Source organism: Pangasianodon hypophthalmus, chromosome 24 (assembly GCF_027358585.1).
Source record: "Pangasianodon hypophthalmus isolate fPanHyp1 chromosome 24, fPanHyp1.pri, whole genome shotgun sequence".
NCBI lineage: Eukaryota > Metazoa > Chordata > Actinopteri > Siluriformes > Pangasiidae > Pangasianodon > Pangasianodon hypophthalmus.
Window position 1 is genome coordinate 17486366 of NC_069733.1, and position 17079 is coordinate 17503444.

The window sequence follows — 17079 nt, forward strand, 5'->3', positions numbered from 1 at the left end:
TCATTTTTATATTATATACTATTTATTATAATTAACACAAATTTCAATTAATTATTTTTATTTTAGTATTTTGCTACAAACAAAAAAACCAACAAATAAATAAAGGATTATTTAGTTATTATTATTATTATTATTATTATTATTATTATTATTAACAACAACAATAACAAAGATCAGGAGAAAAAACTTAACCTAGCATTATATAAAATGAAACTCAATTGGTTGTTGTATTAACTAATAAATAAATAAATAAATAAATTTACTATTTAAATATCACATTAAATAAATAATAAAAAGTAATAAATAAAATATGTATGTATTTTTATTTGAATTTATTATAATTTATATATCACCGCAGCAGACCGGTAAATTGTACTTCTTAAGTGAAAATAACCTAGCGTGTGTCCTAGAAGTAGACAGATGAAGCAGAATGGAGGGAAATAATCTCTCTCTCTCCCTCTCCCTCTCTCTCTCCCTCTCTCTCATCTGTAGTTGCTCAGGATAAAAAAAGGAGCTGCAGCTGACTAACATTTGTAATAAATTCCTCATGCTTTGACAACATGTAGGGTGGGATTTTTCGAAGGCTTATCCTGAATGCTGCGGTCTCTCTCTCTCTCTCTCTCTCTCTCTCTCACTCACTCCAGAAGTTTAGCATTACAGCCTGGCTGGAAAAGACCCAAGAAAAGAGAAAAAAGCTAACAGCTCCAGCGCTTTCTCTCTCGTTTCAGCCATCTGTCCTGCATATTTGTGCTTAATGACCTTTTAAGTCGATCATCAAAGTTTGTTTTCTAGAGTTTGCCTCATATGAGGAAAGTTTAAAAGACCATTAACAGTCGCGGGCTGCTGCATGCACAGGCGTCGCATGCTCGACATAGCTGCTGTACCTGTGTTTAAATCTCTGCGCAGGATGAAAGGCGCTGACTGTGAGTGTATACTCGGAGCTGAGTTTAACGTTACGCCATTTCTGGGTGAATGTTCTGGATCTGGCTCAGTGGGTCAGGATGCCAAGTCACCAGGCGTGAAGCTGATTTACCTGTTTACCTTTGATTTATTGGTTCCATGAGGTACGAGGCTCTGCAGTGACATTTGATAAAACAACAATAAAGAGTAACAAAAAGGAATGTTTAGTCATGTGTGTCTGATCTGTTTTTTTTTAACGGGTGATGGTTTTGGCAAAGAGTGCGACCCTGCATGCATCAGAATCATGAAAGAGTTCTCGAGAACCTGCCACTCCTCAATGCAAAGCCTCACTGACACTGAACCTGCAATCATGCAATTAGTGCACTGGAAGCTTTACTGGAGGCTGGAAGGGCAGGAGTTCAAATCCTTTAAACCCTAAACTGCTCAAGCTTGGCATTAAATGGGAACCTGAACATCCCATTTTACACCCTCGCTACTGGTTAAGTAAAAAATAAAGCAGTCAGTGTTGGGCTGTTATTGGAAAATAATCAACAACACAAAGCAGAGTTACTGTTACCACCCCAAAGTTCATTACTTTCCTATCACAGCACGTCCCGACGTGTTTTATTCCTCTGACGCTGTAACAATTTTCCAGTATACCTTTTAATTAATTAAAGAATGACGCATTGTACTTTTTATCTGTTTATAGTTACATTTAATATTGTGGAACATCCAAGAAGCAAGTCAGTTCCTGTTCTCAGTTACGTTATACTGCAGCAGCTATAAATACTCCTCACTTTAACAGCTTGTTACGTTCCCAAGAAATGCAAAAAACATACACTCATCTGTCCTGAAGACCAGAAAACTTTCTGACTGTTACAAAAGGCTGACACTGAAGACTCATTCCATAAATGTTAAATAAAAGTCTCCTTACAGAAACCTTCACCCTATTAACGATTACACTCGTTTTTTATCCGTTCATGTGGAGCGTTTGCTATGCCAGTCCCTCTCAATGAGCTGTTACTATAGAAACGTATTAGAACGAGTGCATTAATAAAAACCTGTGATTTGCAGTGGAACTCCTGTCAGAGCTGCTGTTCATCACAAATTCATCTGTGTTGTGGTATATATGGGTGAGACGTTGGACAAAAATTAATGCTACTACTCCTGAAACATGTTTTCATCCAAATGGCCGATAATTGTGTTTACTGCCACACAGGTGTGTGTGTGTGTGTGTGTGTGTGTGTGTGTGAATGTGTGAGTTTCTTGTAAATACCAACTGACAAATGATTAAGTGCTAGGCAGCACTAAAAATGACATCTTAGCAACTGAAAATATCTTGAATATAGTCAGATTTATCTAGTATTTCCAACTGTAAGATTACCACAAACCAAATATAAGATTATTAAACCTAACTCTAGACTTTTTTTTTAAATTTCAAGCATCAAATAGTCTTGTTCTATTGGCAGATAATTTTGCTCATTTTTATCATTTATTTCTAGAAAGAAGCAAAATTATCTGCCAATAGAATTATAAAATGTAAAGCTTTTGCATGAGTAAAAAAGTCTTAAAATAGGTTTAATAATCGTACATTTGGTTTATAGTAATCTTATAATAGAAAATTCTAGATAAATTCGACTATATTCAAGATATTTTCACTTGGTAAGATGCCAGTTTTTGCATAAAAAGAAAAAAAAAAACAAGCTGGTGTACAAATGATGGCAATGAAACGAGCAAGCTGTCCATCAGCACCTGGAGAGGGAGTGTCAGGAAGTCAGACAGAGAGAGAGAGAGAGAGAGAGAGAGAGAGAGAGAGAGAGAAGGAGGGGTGCATTCCTCATATCTGGCTCTGTGCCACTGCATTCCCTCTCTGTTTGTGGTTTGTTTTTGTGGCCTACTTTTATACAGAAGTCATAAACACTGAACAGATACTTACAGTTAGATACTCAAAATGAAAACAAATCCAGAAGTACTAAAAATGCCAATAAATAAATAAATAAATAAATAAACAAACAAACATGATTTATTAGCTTAAACTTTAGTAACAAGTATCCACTGTGAAATGGCATGCATTTGCGGTCAAGATGTTGCATACTATCATACTACCATCATATCTGAACCTCTGTATCTGTATCAGTATCTGTATCTCCATTCAAATTATAACCCAAAGTGGGCGTGGCCTACACTGGAAACTTCCACTATGTCCCCGTAACAAAAAAAAAAAAAAAAACAGAGGTAGAAATACTGGCACTGTCAGCATGGTTTCTCGTGTGAATTCTCCGCGCCTCACCAATCGAACTCCTAACTGCTCTCAACTAGACCAATTACCTGCTAGTGATCATTTCTGAATTTCTGATTGGTGCTATCTCTGAAAATAGAAACAAACTAGTACTGTAATTTAACCAGCTACTGAGGACCGGCGAACGTTCATGTTATGAATAAACTTTTCATTTGAGCTTCGTATCTGACGCTAACAGTTGGCTGTGCTCTCTGGGTGGGAGGGGCATACTGTCTTTCCCCTGTCAATCACAGCGACACTAGCCAATCATAGGTATCTGTGAGCTCATGTATGTGGAAGAGGGCAGATAGCGCTCTCCTCTGAGTGTGTTCCACTGCCCTGTGATGCAGCATGTATGTAGCTTGACGTATCTCAGAGGAAGCACGTGTTATCCTTCACCCTCTCTGGTTGGGAGCTGTCATGTGAGAGGGAAGAGCTGGCTGGTGGGTGGGAATTGACCAAGACCAAATTAGGGAGGAAATGGGAGGGAAAAAGTAAAAACCTCCCATTTGCACAACCTTCTTGTTTTTTTTTCACATCTGTATTTTTATTCATTTAGACCACATTACCTGTTTATTCCGAATATTTATTTAGTTTCGGATACATCCCTACTTTGCGCTTTATGCTACATATCCTTCAGTTAGTCGCATGCTAACATCAGCAAGTGTGTAAATTAATTGCTGTAGACTTTTTGTTGTAGAGCTAGCAAAGATTCTGCAGTTTCTTCTATCTCTCGCCTGCAGAAAGGTCACACCAGAGGTCACTTGGTGCTGATATAACTGTCCCGAAGTGCCCAAAGCATTTGACCTTTGAACCTTTCGAAAACATTAAGGTCCTTTCTCATGACAGATGAGGACACATTTCCCAAAAGTGCCTTAGTGTCAGGACGACCTCGAAGTGTGTAGCACTTGAACACTCTCGTTAGATATTAACTTTGTCTTTACAGGACACGGGGCGAAGCTAAGCTGCTAGCATACAGCACATTTTGCAGACAGAAAAAAACGAGATGTCGAGCTATGTTGAAGAGAGCATTAGTCTTTTCGCTAGATAGTCATTCGACTCAACAACTGTATAAAGACGTAATAAATAAAATAAATAAAATAAATAAATAAACAAAATAATGGCTAAGTTCTATGGGATGTCTCATAAAGTAGGTGATGTTCTAATAAGAACACTAGCTAACATTTAGCTGTGTTTTCGTTTGTGTCTGCCTCCTCTTTAAAAGTCAGTGCAACTGTGTGTGTGTGTGTGTGTGTGTGTGTGTTTGATAAACTTCTTCATCGGGATGACTCGTAAACTCCCGGAAACCTTGTGACACGTTTGATTAAAGGCTGTTTGGACTGAAACTGCAGAAGTTCTCTATTTTGCAATCCATCACATTAAAGTGAAAGCCGCTATTTTTCTAACCTGCCGAGCGTCAGAGAAGTTTGAGACAAACTTATAAACACTGCAGATATAGACACAACAAACACACACTCTTTACGAGCCAGTAATCCCTGATGAACATCTCCCATTCATATGTCAGTGTTACGTATGAGTGCGTGATTCATGTGAATCAGGTCTAAATGAACATCTCTGGATCTGTTCTAAACATATTTCTGATCTACCACCATGCAGCTGTTCCTTATGTGTGTGTGTGTGTGTGTGTGTGTGTGTGTAAAATCACAGCCGCTTAAGGAAGGTGGAACAAGGTGCGAAGTCTCTCAAATTCCACCGAGCTGCAGATCATGTCAAAGGTTTACACCCTAATTTATAATGTGCTTTTCCAACTTGACCTTAAGATGCAGCAGACACACACACACACACACACACACACAAAATGAGGCTGAAATTCTGCACTACTTCATCTTTAATGAACTTTTGAGTCTCAGTCCATCTGGATTCCATCACAGCCACTCACTACAGCTGCTTCTGTCTGTGTGTGTGTGTGTGTGTATGTGTGTGTGTGTGTGTGTGTGTGTGTGTGTGTAAAACATCAGACAGCCTCTTACTGTGATGTATCAGTGTCCTCACTGCCCTGTGCCCCAGACTAGATCCATCCTGCAAGGAAGCAAGTGTGTGTGTGTGTGTGTGTGTTTCGTGCCATCTGGACCTGCTTTTCGAGCCCAAACTCTATAAAATGATGTGTTTTGATTTCTTTATTATTAGCTGAATTAATCCTTATTCTCTGAAGCATGGGCGTAGATTATGGTGCTCATGTAAGAAGATAATTTTATCAGTTTTATTAAATTTTATTTTTAAATTATGGAGGTTAGATTTTATACATGACTAAACCTCCTTAGCATTTAGTGTGCACTTAAAATTTGTGTTAAATAATTTATTTTTAGGATCAATTGTCAGTAGCTATATTTCCTCATGTGATTCATGTTAATTAAAGGGAACAAGAAATGTACAGAGGCCACACCCCCTTGACTGAGACTGACAGGTACAGAGGCCACGCCCCCTTTGCTACTGCCTACTGTTCTGCAAAATAATTATTTCCCAATTTCCTCATCATGCACTGTTCATGGAATTGAGATGATGCTTGTGTGTGTGTGTGTGTGTGTGTGTGAGCATGAAGCTCTGATACCATGTTTACTTTTCACTCAGCATGTTAAATATATCTCCACTTCACACTGCCAGCATGCTGGTATCACCTCTCTCTCTGTCTGCCTCTCTCTCTCTCTCTCTCTCTCTCTGTCTGTCTGTCTCTCTCTCTCTGTCTCTCTATCTCTCTGTCTCTTTCTACTCTCTCTCTCTCTCTCTCTCTCTCTTTAACACACTTTGATCAGATGATTTGTCAGGTTGGTATGTTTCAGTGCACACATCTGACCTGCACACGGTCTGGTGCTGATAAACATCGCATAATGATCCCATAGTCTTCCAGTAAATACACACACACACACACACAGGGAGAGAGAGAGAGAGAGAGAGAGAGAGAGTGACCTCAGAATCCTGCAAACTGACATGTGGACTGGGCAAACTGTACCTTCATTTTTTTTATTTTTTTATTTTTTGAAACATTTTCTTATGTACTGTACAACTTTTATTTCTTTAGAAAGCTGGACTCAAAATAATTAGCACCGCAATAATAATAATAATAATAATAATAATAATAATAATAATAATAATAATAACTGATTTATTATATAATAGTAATAATAATTAATTTTGCCACCACATGTTCATGTTTGATAATCATGTTTCAAAGGTCTTATGAGAATATATTTTATTAGAACAAAGGAATGTACAGTATTTTCTTCAGATGTTTGGGGGAAAATAACAGTTTATTTTATATATAGTTATTTTTGCCCGGTTTCTTAAAGGGTGCCAATATTTCTGGATTTACTTGTATTTACTATATAAAGTCCATATGACAGATTATAATCAAGCTTGTGCATAGTTGCAGGTGTGTGTGTGTGTATGTGTGTGTGTGTGTGTGTGTCAGCCATTTTTCCACCATTATGACACTTTTTTGCACGCACTGCTGTTCTCCTTTTCATTCCTCTCTTTCAATTCTTCTCTCTCTCCTCGGCCTTCACTTTTAAATCAGTGTTAAAGCGAATGTAAATTTTTCTCCTTGCTCTTGTTTACTTTCTTTCTCTGTCTTTCTCTCTTTTCCTTTTCCAAATTCCTGGGATGTTTGGGAAACTGAATGTTTTCTCGCAGAGGAAAGAGAAACCCCGCGGGTATCACATGATTGAATTATTTCGTGTATCTCTGTAACCGGATCTATTTTCCTATGATGCGGTGAGCTCCACTCATCCATCCGTCTTGTGCCACGCCGAGGTCTCGGGGTGGTCCCTTCCCCTCTTTTTTCCCCTGTTTTAGTTTTTTTCCTTGTTTAAAAGGGCGGCTGCCGTGTTCCAAATGTTCGAATGCGCCCTATCTGGCTCACATTGGCCTTTTTTGCTTCATGTGGTTTCAGCTCGCAGATGGCTCATGTGGTTTTTATCGGACTGTACGGATTAGACGAGCGGGACAGTTTATTTTGGGCGGCCGTTTAAAGCGAGGGGCCAGGATTCCTGTCCAAAAAAAAGTGAGCTGCTCAGCACGACATGACCAGCTGACAGGAGCTTTCTGTTCACTTTCACTCACTGCAGGTTGCCTTCCATTAAAAAATAAAAACACTTCTGAGACAAATGGCGCTTTCGAAGCGTGTCTTCCTCCCCTCGTAATTTAGTTCACAAGTTTAAGAATCGCTTCATAAATTCACAATAAACATTTTTATTTAAAGTATTAAAATACCAGTACAGGATGTCTCCAGATGACATCACACACTCATTTGCATGTGATGTGACTTTTCCAGTGTTTACATATTTAAATGAAGAAAGTATCTGAGTAATTAGAAATTCAGAAAATAAGATCTTTTTTCCAATAAAACTGAGTCATAATTAACTTCAAGGCAATGAACAACATTTTTGTTATGTTTGAATTAATGTCCATATCCGTAGAGACAGCCAATCACTTTACAGCACAGACAAAAAACCAACATGGCCGCCAAGTAGTCTATCTATGTTTCAATTATCACCACAAAGCTGATTATTTTCCTATACCAGCATGTCCTGAAGTGTTTTATTTCTCTTATACCACAGCAATTTGCCAACGATATATTAAAGAACGACACACGATGCATTGTATCCATTTATAGTTACACATGTATATATTACATTATAGCAGCTATAAACAGTCGTTCCCTCACCACCCTCTGTTCTTCCTTTCTCTTGAAATTAATAAGACACTTTGGCATGTTCCAGAGAAACCTTAAAGCGTAAACTCCTCTGTCCTGAAGATGTCGTAAAGTTACAGCTGCACCTCTGACTGTTACAAAGACTGACACTGGAGACTCCTTCCAAAACCATCTCCTTACAGAACTTCACCATATCATATCAACGACTACACATGTTCGTTTTTTCAATAGTCCGCTGTACAAGTCCCTGTGCAAGCTGTTGCTATAGAAACAATAACCTTCTGACCAATCAGAATCGAGAATTCAAGAGAGCTGTAGTATAAAGCACTATTAAGTAATTCATATAGCAAGCTGAATTATTGTGGAACAGCAGGAAGGGTTGAAAGTGTGATTTATCTTTAGTTAAATGCATTTCAGTGGATTTAACCTTGGATATATTGATGAGTGAGTGTACACGGAGGAGGAGAGCTGGATAAAGGAAGTGAGATAAAGAGAGTAACAGACGAATTTCCAACATGCATCGAGTGTTTAATGTATTTCTCTCTCAACGTAGTGATTAAAACGCCAGAGATTGACGGAGCCCACGCATGTAATTCATAATTCCTCATAAACGAACGCCCAGATTAATGAGTGTGATGAATGCGAGCCTGCTGCTGGAGAGAAAAGCATTCTGCAAACGCCCCGCCTTCAGCAGGAGGAAGAAGAAAAAATGGTGGAATCATAAATCAAATTTCTGTAAACAGTGTTGACGTGGAGCCTGATCTGAATTTGCGATATACATTTGACTCGACCTGGAGGATTGAAATATGAGTCATGAGTGTATACGTGTGTGTGTGTGTGTGTGTCTTTCTCTTCTCTTCGTCTCTCTGCCGTTTTGGTATAAACACACACTGTACCCACATTCTCTGGTGTTAATTATTTTTTTTCCCTTGTAAGTATACGGGTGTGATGATCTACCGTAGAAGAATTAGCCAAAACAAAATGTGCACAAATTTTCTCCCAAATGTACCGTAATGTCTCAGACATGACGTGTTTGCTGTCTGAATTTGCTTTTTTTTACGTTTTTGACTTACAGAAACAAAATGATCTGCCAATAAATTTAGACAATTTAAAGCTTGAAATGAATAAAAATGTCTAGAAATAGGAACCTTATCCTATAAAATCTGGTTTAGTATAATCTTATAATAGGAAATACAAAATAAACTTGACTATATTCAAGAAAGTGTCACTTGCTAAGATGTTATTTTTTGCAGTGAACCTCTGTCTTGAAGCTGAATTATTTTGCTTCTCACCACAGAGTTTGCTGTCATGCTATACTAGCATCAGATACAAGAAGGAGGCGTGGCCTAAAGACTGATGGTGGGGTTATATGCTAGAAGTGATTAATATTTTCACATTAGATTTGTATATCGAGCGCTACTCTTGTCACTTGTGGGTGTGTACCTTCTGTCAAGGGTTTATTTTTTCCGTTGAGAGAAATTACATGCTAGGCTACTAGCCACTAGCTATGTACACTCACCAGAGGCACCATCGATCTCTGCTACTTCCTCTATACACACTTAATGCTACTTCATATATGACAGGATAAGGTGAAACCACCCTTCCGTTTGTGTGCCTCAAACAGTAAATGGGAACTAAATGCAGGTAGGAACTAAAATTGTGAGCAGGGAACTGAAGAAACGTCGGACCACACGCTCCATATGATTTTTGCAAGGAATCATTCAAGCCAATAGTTTGGATTTGTAGCTTTACAGCATGATAACTGATTTCCATAAAGCTGAAAAAAATGCTGCTTTTCCGTGAAATTGAGGCTTCTCGTCGCACACTTACAAAGAAATGAACTCGCTTGTCACCATGTCTCTTTTGCTAGTGTGAATGTGTATTTAGAGACTGATATGCGCATTAACTTTATTATTGTTTACCTCATTAAATTGGTCTAGAACACTGTATATACTGTAGATGTGTGTTCTGACGCCAGTACTGAACGGAATGACCGGCTGTAATGACATCACTGACTTGCTATCGTGTTGTTGTTTTAGCAGGATGGTGATATTTCCTCTATATTACCTCGAGAGTCGTAATGTGTAATAATGTTCTCAACACCTCGCTTCTGAGCTCTGTGACCTGTCCTTGATTCAGGCTTAAGTCCTGCTGTGACAGGAAGCTCATCATGAGTTCAGAGCATTCGTCAGCTTTTACTGAAACGTCCAGAAAAGGCACGCTGTTCTCAGTGCGAATGGTTTCAGGTCAACATGCAAAACTACAATATGGAAACAAAAGAACATATTAAAAATGCTTAATGCTTTTTTTTTACTGGCCCCTTGCATGTATTCTGTACAGAATAATAAAGTTATCCTGTGCTATACTGCAATATACGGTATGTATTATATGGGAAAGATTTTTCATGATTAAATCTGATGTTGCGTAAAAGGTTCATTGGGACATGGTGTTGTCAATTAATGGTGAATAAGACAGACATTTTAGTTTAAAGAAAAAATAAATTAATAATTTTGTTTCATGAACAAAATATAGTTGTCAGCTAATCATAAATAATACAGAGCTTGTAATTGTTATAGTTCTAGGACCCTAAAAGGGTTCTTCAGTTGGTTCCTCTGGGGAACGGTTAAATCTTTTTTTGTGGAACCCTACAACAGTGGCTCGAATTTGAAGAAGAAATTTATACCCAAACTTCTTCTTTTTTCGGATAGTTAGAAATCATTCTCCATTTAGGAACCTAACTATCCAAAGAACCTCTGAGGAACATGCTTTGTCCCCTCCTGCGCTATCTCTCCTGCTGGGACGTTTTCTTTCAGCACAGGATGGTGAGTGTTAGCGTGAGGTCCCGTCACCCGTGATAATCACCACATTACGCTGTTATTAATTGCGGCAGCCGCAACTCAGGAAGCACTTTGGCCATTAATCAGAACATCAGAGAAAAAGCGTCGTTCATGAGCAACAAGCCACCGGTGGTCTTCTTTCTCTCGCCTTTTGTTGTTCCCTCTATCCTGCCTTATCTCTGTAATCCCTACTCATCCCCTTCCTGTCCTCCCGCACTCCTGAAGACAGACGAGGCGCGAGGGGTAACTTCATGGAGGGATTCACTGGTCAGGAGATAAAACTGGGGACAACAGAGGAAGTAGGTGGAGTCTGGCCTTGCACGGCTTTATTTATCAAATCGCTGGGTAAATGTAAATGTCATGAAAGGTTGTGAGATCAAATCCCACAACTTCCAGAAAGCCAAATTTGAGCTTTTGAGCAAGTAACTTGGATAAATTGTTCTGGCAAATCTTCATCCCAATTCTGTTTTTCTTCTCACCAGCAGCTGGGTGCTAATGAGCAGCAGGAGCTCCATCCCTAACCCCTCACTCATCACCTTACCAACTCTTGCCCTACAGATCACAGCCTCTATTGCCCTTGTCCCATCTAACCTGACTGTCAGCAGCTGCTGCCTGATCTCTGAAGAACCCGAGCGAGAACTGAAATGTAAACTCCAGCCAAAACTGGAGCCAGAGTGCACCCAAACATTCCATTTACTTCCTTCTTTAGAAAGTGTTCTCAATTTATGAAGCAAAGAACTTAACTATCCAATGAACCCCTAACGAGGAACTGAGCTCTATTGTTTCAGTCATGTCAGGAGATAAAACTGGGGAAAGCAGAGGAAGCAGAGGAAGCTGGCCTCACATGGTATCCTTTGCTTCATTTCTCAAATCACTGACCAACTGTAAAGGTCGTGAAAGGTTGTAAAATCAAAGCCCATAATTTCCCGAAAGCCAAATTTGAGCCTTTGAGCAAGTAACTCTCAACTTGGATAAATTGTTCTGGCAGTTCTTCACCCCTTCATCCTGAACCCGTCACTCATCACCTTACCAACTCTTGCCCCACAGATCATAGCCTCTATTGCCCTTGTTCCATCTAACCTGACTGTCAGCAGCTGCTACGGCATGACAGACCTAAAAGGAGAACTCGAGCCAAAACTGGACCCAGTGTGCACCCAAACATTCCCTTTACTTCCTTATTATGGCTTCCAAACATGTGGTAGAACATATGGTGCTGCACTATTGGGCTGAAATCATTGTTGCTTGATATCACTTATCAACATTGTGTCAGTCCTCTGAGAACGTTTGGCCTTCCCAGCCACAACACTGATGGAAGCAGGGCACGGGATCACCACAGAGATTTAGGTGAACCTTCTCCTTCAGGCCAAGCAGTCTTTACTCCAGATGGATCTGCTCCTGGATGATGGAGATGCTTGTTTTGGAGTTCAGTGACAGGTGGCTCTTATTCCCAGCTGCTTCTTAGAGACGGATGTTTGGGTCACAGTGCACTCAAATTCAAAGGAAAATGCTAAAGCTGCTCCTCAGACTTTAAAGACATGCTGCAATCTTACTTTTAGCTTTCAGCAGTAACAAACAACCCTAAAGTTTTAGAAAACTTGTGTGTAAATTTTTTTTGGTCAAACTAAAAATTCCAACCAGATTTACAATAATTCGCTGATTTTCTTCATAGCAATGAAGACAGCAATAAATAACCAAATTTACATTTAGATTCATATTCCCATAAAAGGCAAAGCTCACTGAGAGCTGAAAATGACAAAATGGTGACTAAAAGGTGAAAAAGCTCCTCCTAAATGTGACGTGCACTAAATCTTCTAGTAATGTGGGGAACAACTTTTTATGTCTGCTATAACGTAAGTGAGAACAGGAGCTAACTTGATACATAGACATTCCACAACATTAAATGTAACTATAAATGGATAAAAATTAATTACATGTTGTTCTTTAATTAATAACAAATTGAAATTGCTGGCAAATTGCTGTGGTATAAGAAGAATAAAACACTTCATACATCCTGTTATTAGCTAAATAATCAACTTCAGTGTGGCAACAGTAACTGCCATTGATTATTTTCCTATAACAGCATGACACGGAGTGTTATTAAATTTGCAGCTCACTTAAAAGGAAACACTAAATGAGCTTTCTTTAAAAAATAAATAAATAACCATTCGTCGCACTGTATTAGCATGGACACAGCTAAACAGCTAAAACAACAGCAAACACAACAAGAACAAGAAAACACACAACACCATTATTGTGTATTAAATAAATGAAAGGATGCAATAAAAACAGCTATCGTACTTAGCAGATTAACTCGTCGTTATTTTGAATAACACACATGTTCACTAACAGATGAAACAGAAGCTACAGAAACCCTCAGGCGCTCGACTTCAAGTGAAATGCTAGCAGCTCTATAGGCACAATAGATTTTACAGTATGCCAGACTTCCACTGTCCCCACAGACACATTTCAGTGCCAAGCGGAACACAATAAGTCTCTTCTGTAATTGTGTTATGACGCCTGTTGATTGTGTGTTTGGCCATGCTTCAGTGCCGTGTCCATAAAAAGAGTAAAGATTAAAGCTGATAGTGGATTAAAAAATGCCATCAATAATGTATACGCTGCACCCACCTCCCTATTATCGCACTTCCAAGTCATTTTTAACAAAAAAACAAAAATAAAATAATTAAATAAACTATTGACCTATTGTCTGGGAAAACAATGGACTAGAACTTAAACGCTACTTACGTTAGCATATCCAAGGCATTTACATAAGTCCACTTCCTGGCTCAGATCGCTAATGACTACAGTGATAAGGAAAAGCTTCACAAGATAACACGAGGAAGGAACTCTGAGAGGAACCATGGTGGATTTTGCAGCACATTTTTGTTTGTTCCAGTGCCAACTCCAAAAGTAAAATATGAGGAATGGTTAAAATCCCAGACGTGTTCTTGAGCCTATCAGCTGGGGAATTGCCAATGTGAACAAATTTACCTGTAACTATTTGAAACAACATCAAAAGTAGACTAGAGGTTTTTATTTTAAATACAAAAGTCGGAAAGGTTCTGACTTTCAGTTAGCTAAGCTAGCTAGCTAGCCATAATTTCCATTGGTAAATTTTGTAGAAAAACTAGAAGCCCAGCTACAGAGAACATAATCTGAACATAAAGTACATAAACATAAAAGTAAAATATGTAAAGTAAGTATAAAGTAAAATACATAGAATAAAAGTTCTAAAGTAATAAAATAAAATACATAAACATGAAGTAAAGTATGTAACGATGAAGTAAAATACATTGTCAAGCACAAAAATGAAGTAAAATACATAAACATATAGTAAAATATGTAAACAAAGCAGAAGATATAAAATAAACATAAAGTAAAATTTGTAAAATTTACTTATTCTAATTAATTTTATTTATTTATATTATTGCAATTTTTATTATTGTTGTTATTATTAATCGTCAGTCTCTGAAAATCAATCAATCAATCAATTAATCAATAAACATAAATAAAAGTAAAAAGTAAATTCTCTCTCTCTCTCTCTCTCTCTCTGTCTCTCCTGTCTGTCAGCTCCAGTATGGCTCATAGCAGCCGCATTATCTCTCCTCATATCTTCATTCTCATCCTCACACCTGTTGATAAAAGACATCCTCACTGGAAACCTGACACCTGTCATCACCTCTCTGAGTCTTGTGCCGCTCCGCTCTGAAGTGAAAGAGATATTTATAGCTTTCTCGCTGTCTCTCTCTCTCTCTCTCTTTCTCTCTGTCTCTCTCTCTCTCTCTCTGTGTCTCTCTCCCTATCTGTCTCTCTCTCTCTCTCTCTCTCTCTCTCTCTGTGTCTCTCTCCCTATCTGTGTCTCTCTCTCTCTCACTCTGTCTCTCTCCCTATCTGTGTGTATCTCTCTCTCTCTCTCTCTCTCACTGTCTCTCTCTCTCACTGTCTCTCTCTCTCTCTGTGTCTCTCTCCCTATCTGTCTTTCTCTCTCCCACTCTGTCTCTCTCCCTATCTGTGTGTCTCTCTCTCTCTCTTGCTGTCTCTCTTTCTCTGTTTATGGTACCTCCCTCACTCTGGTTCTCTTTCTTTTTCTCTATCTTGCTGTCTCTGACATCCTTTACTTCCTTCTCTACTCTAAACATGTGATGAGATCATGAAAACAAAAGGCGTTTGGGACAATGGCAGGCTGCAAACCTGCAAACGGCCCTTTATTTAGTGTTTAATGAAAGGCAGAAGTGGCAGGCTTGGTGTGTGACGGCTCGTCTCTCTGAGAGCTGAATGCAGGATGGAGATAAGGGTGTGATGGTAAGGTTTAGAGTGGCTGATGGCTGCTAATAGACGTCTTCCGAAATGCTGTGCATCCGCCGGTGTAATTACTCCAAGCCCAGTAGCAGTAATGAGTGGAAGGATGACTATTTCAGCAGTGCCACTGGACTGAGAGTGTGTTTAAGGAAACGTGGATTTACTTTAGATTCATTCATTTTGCTTGAATACAAGTCTTGCTCAAAAGCCCAACGCTGGCTCTCTGGTCACTCTCACATAACCTTATATCCACTACCCCACAACGCTGTTGTATTCTGGATTCTGATTGGTCAGATGATGTTGATTAATCTACTGTACAGCAGCTCTGACTGTAGTGCAGCTGCAAATCACAAGTTTATATTATATTAATGCTCTCGTCCTAATACGTTATCGTTTTTATAATAACAGCTCATTCACAGGGACAAAGTGGAAGCTATACATAAACAGAATATATAAAAAAAAACTGTGTAATCATTGATATGTCGAGGTTTTCTGTAAGGAGACATTTATTTAACTTTTATGGAAGGAGTCTCCAGTGTCAGTGCTTTGTAACTGGAGTTTATACTTCGGTAACATGACAAGCTGTGTTTTTTATTTTGTCTTATTAGGTTTAAGAGAGGAAAAAGAGAGGCTGATGAGGGAACGACTGTTTATAGCTGCTATAACGCAAGTGAAAACAGGAACTTGTTTCATGGATGTTCCGCAACATTAAACGTAGCTATAAATAGATAAAAAATGACTTTTTATCTATTTAGTGTTGGCAAATTGCTGTGGTATAAGAGAAGTAAAACACTTCGAGATGTGCTTCCTCACAACACCCCGTTGTTGATTATTTTCCTATAACAGCATGACACCTTTTATTCTTTACATAACTTCCAGCTTTCTCGTAACTCTGTGTCTATGTCCTGAATGATATTCACAAGTCTCAAGATCTTGATGTGATTGTGGCCAAGTGGAAAATTGTGCCTTCCTTTAAATATGAACTAGCCAGTTAAGGACAACTTCCTGTCTGAACTCAGCAACCTGCCCAATCTGGCAACCCTGAGTTCTAGTCTGACAAATGGCCACCGTGGCAGAAGATAAATGACGTTGTGTAATTGAGGGAGGTTCCAACCTCAGCCTGTGATTAATACCAGTATCGGGTTGCCAGTTTGGGATTTAACTCATCTCTTCTTCGCTGTCTTTTGAAGCCCAGGGGGTCTGATGCTCACATTCGTGTTGGTGGTGGGACATAACTGAAAGATAACGATGGCAGAGACCACCATCCTTTGTATTGTCTTCATTTTTTTCTTTCAGTGTTCTCACCTGCGAGCTCGGTATTTTTCCTCTCCCTGCCGCAGGCTGCATGTCCCGGTGTTTGTGTCATCTTTTCATCTTTCTGTCCTTGAGATGCAGGACGTGGGAGGGAGGGTGGGACCAGCGGCTGTTTTGTTTTGTCTGGCGTTGAGGCCCATGTTGTAAAACACACACACACACACACAGACCGCCCAGTGTTTAAAAATAACAGCAGGGTTTTGTTTCTCTAACTGGATGCCAGATCATGTCTGTTGTGGCTTTGCCTGTAAAGAAATACACTCACAACATTGAAACAGAAGACAAAGCGCTGGTTTTTTGGCTCGTTTGGGATCTAGCTGCGTGTTTCCGGAGCCGGGACGCTTATTGAGCGCTACTGATTTAATGTGAGACTCCACTTGGTCTCTCTAAATGTTTACAGATCAGTTAAAGAGTTTTACAGCTCGAGATTTTCAGGACTACTGAAACACACCACGTTAAACTGACACTTGGTTAAGTGGTGCAAGGTAGAGAGAAATGGACAAAAACAACACGTGTTTTTGCTTTCAGTTGAAATTCTAGTGAGACACAGAGAGAGAGAGAGAGATAGATAGAGAGAGAGAGAGAGAGAGAGAGAGAGAGAGATCTGCCCAGGGGGCAAAACTGTCTCTTACAGGTTTGATATTTTGGCATACGTTTAAAAAAAGCAATTAAACACACCACACAGACAGAAAGACACACATTCTGCTAGTCTGTTCATTGCTATGCTATTTGACTAGGAATAACACACTGGTAAAGCTGGTTCTGCTACTGCAATTAGCATA